Here is an 8,612-nt window from a genome sequence, read left to right on the forward strand (position 1 = left end):
TCACAAAATTAAGTACTTGTTGAATAAAATCCCAATTTATATTTGTCATCATGGCAAAGTACTCATCTTCTTCAACATTCGATAGGTTAAACAAATCCTTAATGGACTTAGAAGTTAAGGGTACCTTCTTTTTGCAAAGAAGAACTCCGGTAGCATCTGGCTTAGTCAAACTGGCATAGAACTTTCGAACTAACTTCTCATCGGGTAATAATCGTGCATCACAAAAATAATTCCAATTGAGGGCATCAATTGTCTTTCGAATCGGCAAAGACACAACCATCTTATCATTGCTTTCCAAGTTGAAACCTTTTTTCGGCATCATAGGTTGATTCTTAAAGATTGAATCAAACCTCTCTTTCACTTTTTCATCTTGAACCACAATGGTATTTTCGGCAAAGGTCTTAAAAGTTAAGGGTACCTTCTTCTTGCCAACAAGAACTTCAGTAGCATCTGACTTAGTCAAATTGGCATAGAACTCTCAAACTAACTCCTCATTGGGTAATCATTATGCATCACAAAAATAATTCCAATTGAGGGCATCAATCGTCTTTCAAATCAGCAAAGGCACAATCATCTTATCATTGCTTTCCAAGTTGAAACCTTTTTCTTGCATCATAGGTTGATTCTTAAAGATTGAATCAAACCTCTCTTTCACTTCTTCATCTAGAATCACAATGGTATTTTTGGCAGTGGCTTGGAAGATATAGTTCTTTTGCGAGATGTGGACATTTTTCCTAAAAATTAAGCAAAATTTCGGCACAAGGAAGGGGGGAGAATTAAAGATGGATTGAGAGCAAGATTTTGTGGCAGGGATCAATTTGTGGTGACAATAGGAATGCGGCAACGATAAAAATGCAACAGCAGAAGGGTTGCTTCGACAGAATTCGTGCGGCAGCAATACTAGGGGTTTGTGATAAGGAAGAATTTAGGGAGAAATTTTGGGATTTAGGCCCACGAATAAGAGGGAAAATAATGAGTGGTTTAGGTTTTGAGCAAATAGCTTAAAGGGTTGAAAATTGTGAAGGTAGAGAGGGGTTTATATAGTGGTGAATTAGGGTAATTTTACAGCTAAAATTTAGCTAATTTAAGGTGACTTGGGCGGCAAGTATAGATGGAGGGAAAAAATGGTAGCAACATTAGGGTTTTGGAGAACCCTATGGAAGGAAAAAATGAGTAAATTTCTCATCTTTATTGTTCTAGCCTTAATCCCAAACTATATTTACAAACTAGACTACTTAAAAATAAATAAACTGATTAGTACTTGGGCTAATTTAACCTCTTTTATTAAACATAAACAAATTAAAATTAAAGGCAAAGATAAAAATTTAAAAATAACAATAAACTAAAAATAAAAATTTAAAATTAATTAAAAATTTTCTTCTAAAAAAATTACATTAAATTAATTCCTAGGAAAGGTTGGAGGGGTCACAACTATCCTGCTTAAGTTTCAATCTCCTTAGATAGAATTTATTAAATGTACTAATTTAAGAAAATGATTTCTAACTTTTTATTAAAAAGTAAAATCATGAAAATTTAAGATTCTAATAATTTGAACGAGGTTTTGATTCGCTCAACTTCACCATCCCAATAGTGCTGGAGACATTGACCATTAACTTTAAACGTACCTCCATAGTTTTTTGTACAATTCTATAGCTCCATATGGATAAAATTTGTGGATGGTATAAGGTCCTTTCCATCGAGATTTGAGCTTTCCCGAAAATAACCTTAGTCTTGAATTAAACAACAACACTTTCTGATCTTCTCTGAGCTCACTAGGTTGAATATGACTATCATGCCATCTATTATATTTTTCTTTACACATCTTGGCATTTTTGTATGAAAATAACCTCAACTCCTCCAACTCATCGAGTTGTGACATCCTTCTCTCACGGGCTTACTTAAGATCAAAATTCACTTGCTTCAAAGCCTAGTGAGCTTTATTCTCTAATTCAAGCAGAAAATGACATGCCTTTCCAAAAACTAATCAATAGGGAGTCATTTCTAATGACATCTTAAATATAGTTTGATAGGCCTATAGTGCATCATCGAGCCTTCGAGACCAATCTGTTTAGTTTGGGCGCACTACTCTTTCAAGAATACCTTTGATCTCTCGATTCACCCTTTCAACTTGCCCATTCGATTGTGGGTGATAGGCAGTAGCAATCTTATGTTTCACATCATACTATTCAAGCAACCATTTAAGACATTTATTTACAAAGTGAGATCCTTCATTGCTAATTATAGCTCTAGGATTCCCAAACAATGTAAATACATGCTTATGTAGGAATCGCATGACTACCTTAGCGTCATTAGTTGGGTATGCCTTGGCTTCAACCCACTTGGACACATAGTCCACAGCTTCCAAGATATACTTGTTCCCATAGGAAGAAGGAAACGATCCTAAGAAATCAATGCCCCATACATCGAAAAGTTCTATCTCTAAAATATTTTTCAAGGGCATCTCATTCCTTCTTGATATGTTTCTGGTTCTTTAGCATCTATCACAGTTTCTCACATATGAATAAGCATATTTGGCCAATGTAGGCCAAAAGAACCCAGCTTGTAAAATCTTTTCTGTTGTACGTGAACCACCAAAGTGTCCCTACTCAGAGATGAATGACAATGGTACAAAATCTTGTTAATCTCACTTCCAGCTAAACATTTCCTGATTATGTTATCTGCACATTGTTTAAACAAAAATGAGTCCTCCCAGAAATAGTATCGACTATCGTGAAGAAATTTCTTCCACTGTTGGTATGTCATTTCTCGAGAAACTAATCCACATGCTAAGTAATTAACAAAATTAGCAAACCAAGATATTTCATATATTTGTCTTACCTCTAAGATATGTTCATCATGAAAAATCTCATTAATTGGAATAAATGAAAAAGTTACCTCATTTTGTTCCAACCTTGACAGATGATCGGCTACTTGATTTTCAACACATTTTCTATCTTGGATCTCAAGGTCAAATTCTTGGAGTAAAAGTATCCATCGAATTAGCCTCAGTATACCATCTTTCTTCGTGAGTAAGTACTTAATGGAAGCATTATCGGTAAATACTATAAATTTGGTACCTATAAGATACTAATGGAACTTGTCAATAGCAAAAACTATAGCAAAGAGTTCTTTTTCAGTTACTATATAATTGATTTGCGCTCTTGTCAAAGTTTTGCTTGCATAGTGGATAGGGTGAAACACTTGGTTCCTTCTTTGGCCCATCACAGCTTTAATACCGAAATTGCTTGCATCACACATTAACTCAAAAGGGGAGTTCCAATTAGGTGTAACAATTATTGAGGCTGGAATTAACTGGCTTTTTAATTTCTCAAAACCTTCTAAACATGCTTTGTTAAAATAAAAAAATAATATCTTTTTCTAAAAGCATACACAAAGGTTTAGAAATTTTTGAAAAATCCTTAATAAATCCGTGACAAAAATCGGCATGGCCTAAGAAACTTCTAACTCCTTTCACACTAACTAGAGGTGGTAATCTTTTAATTTCGTCCACCTTTGCTTTATCCACTTCAATTCCATACTTGGAAATCTTATGTCTTAAGATTATTCCCTCCTTAACCATAAAATGACACTTCTCCCAGTTAAGGACGGGATTCGTCTCCTCACATCTTTTGTGTACCTTAGCCAAATTATTCAAGAAAATATCATAAGTATTACCATAAAAAAAGAAATCATTCATGAAAAACTCAACATAATTTTCAACCATATCAGTGAAAATTACCATCATATATTGCTGAAATGTGGCAGGTGCATTACATAAGCTGAAAGGCATTTGCCTAAAACCAAATGTACCATATGGACAGGTAAAAATAGTTTTACGTTGGTCTTCCAAGGTTATAACTATTTGGTTGTATCCTGAATATCCATTTAAAAAGTAATAAAATTCATTACCTGTCAGTTGATCTAGCATTTGATCCATAAAAGGTAAAGGAAAATGATCCTTACAAGTGGCTTTGTTCAGCTTTCCGTATTCAATACAGATTCTCTAACCTATGACAGTTCTCACCGAGATTAATTCATTTCGTTCATTTTTGACGATCGTGATTCCATCTTTCTTCAGTACACTTGTCCAGACTAAACCAAGAACCATCTGAGATGGGGTAAATAATTCCCGCATCTAACAACTTAATTACCTCCTTCTAAACCACTTTTTTCATGATAGGGTTAAGTCTCCTTTGCCTATCAATCTTACCTTTTTCACCTTCCTCTAAAGTAATTTTATGCATACAAAAGGATGGATTTATACCTTGTATGTCAGCTATTGTCCTACCAATTGCTTTTTTAATTTTTTTTAAAACAGCAATCAGTTGCTCCTCATAATGTTCTGTCAAGTCTGCTGAAATAATCACAGACAAAGTAGAGCTATTATCAAGAAAAATGTATTTTAAGTAGTTCCTTGATTGACAATTTGAGTTGTGTAAATTCTTGAACTTCCAACTTTAACGGTTTAAGCCACAGTGGTTGAATATAACTCCTCGGATTGGCTTCCATCAAAGACAAACCTTGATTACCTTTTTCATCTTTTAATGGTTCAGACTTTAAGGCATTCTCCAACTGGTCTTTTTCAGAATTTCTTCCCATAGAAACTAAGGTTTCTAATTCCTCCATTACTAAAAATTCCTCCGTCAAATTGGGAAATTTCATTGCCTTCAGAACGTTAAATATTACCTTATCGTCTTGAACTTGCATAATGAGTTTTCCTTTTTCCACATCAATCAACGTTCTTCCCGTGGCTAGGAAAGGTTTCCCATGGATGATCGAAACTTCTTTTTCTCCTTCAAAATCCAAAACAATGAAATCTGTAGGAAAAATGAATTCATCTAATATTACCAAAATATCATCAATCTATTCTCCGAAATATGCTATTGATTGATCCACAAGTTGAAGTATTACAATAGTGAGTCTTACTTCACCTATTCCCAACAACTTGAAAATAGATTTGGGCATCAAGTTGATGTTTGCTCCTAAGTCACACAAAACTTTACCGAAATATGATTCACCAATGTTGCAAGGTATCGTAAAGCTTCTAGGATCTTTCAATTTCGGAGGTAGCTTGTTCTATAAAAACACACTACACTCCATCGTCAAAGCGACAGTCTCATACTCACTAAGTCATTTCTTCTTGGACAATATATCCTTCATAAACTTCACGTAATTAGGAATTTGTTTAAAGCCTCCACCAATGGGATGTTGATGTGTAATTTCTTTAAAACATCCAAGAACTTCTTGAATTCTACCTTTTGCTTCTACTTATTCTGCTAAAGTCTTTGAGGTTATGAAACTCTAGGTTGATATGGATAACTTTTCTGAGGAGGTAACTAGTTTAGGGTTTACCTCATCAGATTTTTCAGCATTTGATTTTTCTGTTGCAGGAACTTCAACTGTTGGTTGACTTTCCTCTTTTTCAGTAGGCTCATCTTCAGCCACAACCTTCTTGGGTTCCAGAATCTTACTACTTCGTAATTCTACCACTTTACAATCCACCTTACCCAAATTTCTCAAATTTTCTGCATCGCTCGGTAAGGCTCCTTCCGGTCTACTATAAAGCTCAGTAGCTAATTGACCCATCTAGTTCTCCAGATTCTTCAATGTTGTTTCTTGGCTTTGGATCGTTGTTGCTTGACTTTGGATGAAGACATCATTTTTTGCCATGTACGCCTTCAACAAGTCCTCCAAACTGTTCGATGATTTAGCTTGTAGTGGTTTTAGGGCTTGTTGGTTAAATCCTTTGGTTTGGTTGGGTCTATGTTGCATTTGATTGTTGTTCGATCCATTTCCTTGGTTACTCCAAGAAAAGTTCGGATGGTTCCACCACGGAGGATTGTAGAAGTTAGACTATGGTCCTTGTCCACTTCTATTTTGATATTGGTTCCTTAGATAACAAACTGATTTGGGATTTGAAGGGAAATTCTTGAAAGAATGATCGTCCCCACAGTATACGCAAAAAACTACTTCATACTGATTTAGTGATTGAGCAGCAAAATTATTCAAACCATTAGTGGTAAACTGTTTTAACATAGAGAAAATAGAAGATACCTGAGCAGGGAGTGAAGTCAGTGCGCCCACTTCATGCACTCCGACTACTCATCTTTCGGTAACTGCTTGATTTGTCAGTCATTGGTAATTGTTGCTTGCAGTCCTCTCAATGATCTCATAAGCCTCATTATAATACTTGGATAAAATCACACCATTCTAGAAGCATCTACCATTAATCTTGTGTGCGCGTTGAGACCATTATAAAATGTCTCCATCTGGACACAATGAGGAATCCCATGATGAGGACACTTACGAAGTGATTCCTTAAATCTTTCCAACGCCTTATACAAAGATTCGTCATCCAATTTTTGGAAAGTTGGTATCTCATTACGCAACTTTGCGTTCTTACTTGGTGGAAAATATTTTACCAAAAACCTTTCTGCTAATTCTTGCCAAGTAGATATTGAACTTGGTGGCAATGAATCCAGCCATACTCGTGCTTTATCTCGCAACAAGTATAGAAATAGTTTTAACCTCAATGCATTTTCAGTCACACCAGCTAACTTAAATGAATTACTCACCTCCATGAATAATCGAAAGTGTAATTGTGGATCTTCTGTGGGCATACCTCTGAATTGGCCCACCATTTAGAGCATTTGAAACATCACTAGTTTCAATTCAAATTAGGTGCCCTTATATCCGGCCTTCTAATTCCTGAATTTAACTCATTGAAGAGTGGCACAACATATTGTCTGATGGCACGATCTCTATCATTAGCAATAAGGATTGGGTTGTGCACTTGATTGACTCCATTACCTTGTCCATCATTTCTATTTACAAGGTCCATCTCGGTTTGTCTTTGAGGAGCTCTCAGGTCTTTTTTGTCTAAAAGTCTGCTCGATTTTAGGGTCCATGGGTAATAGATCAATGATTTGATCTATACTCATAGAACACTTGAAAAAGAAATAAAAAATAAAGAATAAATTATTAGGGTTAAAATAAATAAATAAATAAATAAATAAATAAATAAAAATAAAAACCAAATTGTAAAAATAATTTCACAAAGAATGATTAAAGCAACAGTCTCCGGCAATGACACCAAAAACTTGTAACGAATTTTAACGTGTTTACTCAAGTGTACTTAGTCGTTCAAGTAATAAGTAAGTAAAAATGAGTTATCCTCTCCACAGGGGTTGTATAAAATTAAAAAAGTTAATTACAAAATTATAATTAACAATTTCATGTAAAAAAACTCAATAAATTTGGATAGCGATGATTAGATTAATTAAATGCAAGAGTGATCCCTAATGTAATTTCTAATCAAAATTCAATTTACCTAAGTGTATGAATGAAGGCTTTAGCAACAAAAACAATCAACATTCAATGGGCTAGGATAATTATATTAATCTAATCAACTTACTTTCATCATGCTAACATGTTTGAGATTACTTCCATGGAAACTCGATCTCTTATGGGTTTGAAAACCAAATTAAGTCCTCTCGGATATTTTACTTAGTTAAATATGCATGTTACTGATCATATTAGACTAAGGGATTCTTAGCATTTATGCAAGGTCACATGGACATTTACGTTTCCAACAGTTTAATTACATAAATCTAAAAACCACGCAAGATAATAAAGTTAACTAAAGATATTATAAACCTTAACTTAGTCAGTTTTAATGGCCTAAATTAGGCATTGCACTTTTCAATTTTGCGTCTACTAGCCGTCGTCTGGTTAGGATCGCTCAACTAATCTGAGTGCACCCGATCACATATGAATGAAATGCATCATGATATTAATTGAAAACATAAGTGATTGAAGCACAAAACATGTTAACATGATTTATATAAATCTCATTAAATTAATATGATCGTTCTAGCAGATAGGAATTAAAACTTCATATTTGATGTCAAAAACATAAAACACAAAGCAAACATGATTAAAATAAATAACAAGAGGAAAGAGTAAACCCTATCCAGTTCAGTAGCCTTTCGGATCTATTATGACTAAATCAATTTAGCAGCCTTTTGGATATATTCTGACTGAGGCTCTCCTCCGTTTTGATTGATGCTTCATTTGCTAAGTGTTTAGAAGGTAGTCGACTAAAGAGTGTTTTTGACAAATCTTTTGAGGCTAAAGACGGAAGAGGGGATGGACTGCTACGCAAAGGAAAAAGGGAGAAGAAATTGAGAGAAAACTAATGTGAGTGAGAGAGGAATGTCGAGTGAAGAAGGATGATTAAGAAGTGAGGGATGGCAAGGTATTTATAGGTGAAGGTAAGGGTTTGAGTTTACTAAAAATGTAATACCCCGAAAATTACTACTGTAACACCCCGAAAATTACTACAGTAAGAAAGTAGGTATCTTTGATAGTAAAATAAGGAAATAAAGTGACAAAAAGGGAAATTTTGAGTTATGACAACATTGGGAAGTATATTATGATATATTAATTCAAGAAAGGATTAAATCGCAAAAGTGAGAAAATTTTTATTGATTAAGAGTAAATACTCAAAATTTGAAGGGGTAAAGTGCAAATATGAAAAATTTGAAGGACCAATGGTGCAAATATTTTAAGGGTGGAATAATCTAGAAACTAAGGAAAATGGATGAATTAGG

General features: G+C 34.3%; 1 non-coding gene across 1 annotated transcript; it reads left to right on the forward strand.

Moving 5' to 3' along the window:
• The first annotated feature begins 6,285 nt into the window (after positions 1 to 6,285).
• LOC128033272 (small nucleolar RNA R71) lies at positions 6,286 to 6,392 on the forward strand. Its single transcript, XR_008189516.1, has one exon. It is a non-coding gene; the product is annotated as a small nucleolar RNA R71 (small nucleolar RNA).
• The last annotated feature ends 2,220 nt before the right edge of the window (positions 6,393 to 8,612 follow it).

Source organism: Gossypium raimondii, chromosome 1, assembly GCF_025698545.1.
Source record: "Gossypium raimondii isolate GPD5lz chromosome 1, ASM2569854v1, whole genome shotgun sequence".
Classification (NCBI taxonomy): Eukaryota; Viridiplantae; Streptophyta; class Magnoliopsida; order Malvales; family Malvaceae; genus Gossypium; species Gossypium raimondii.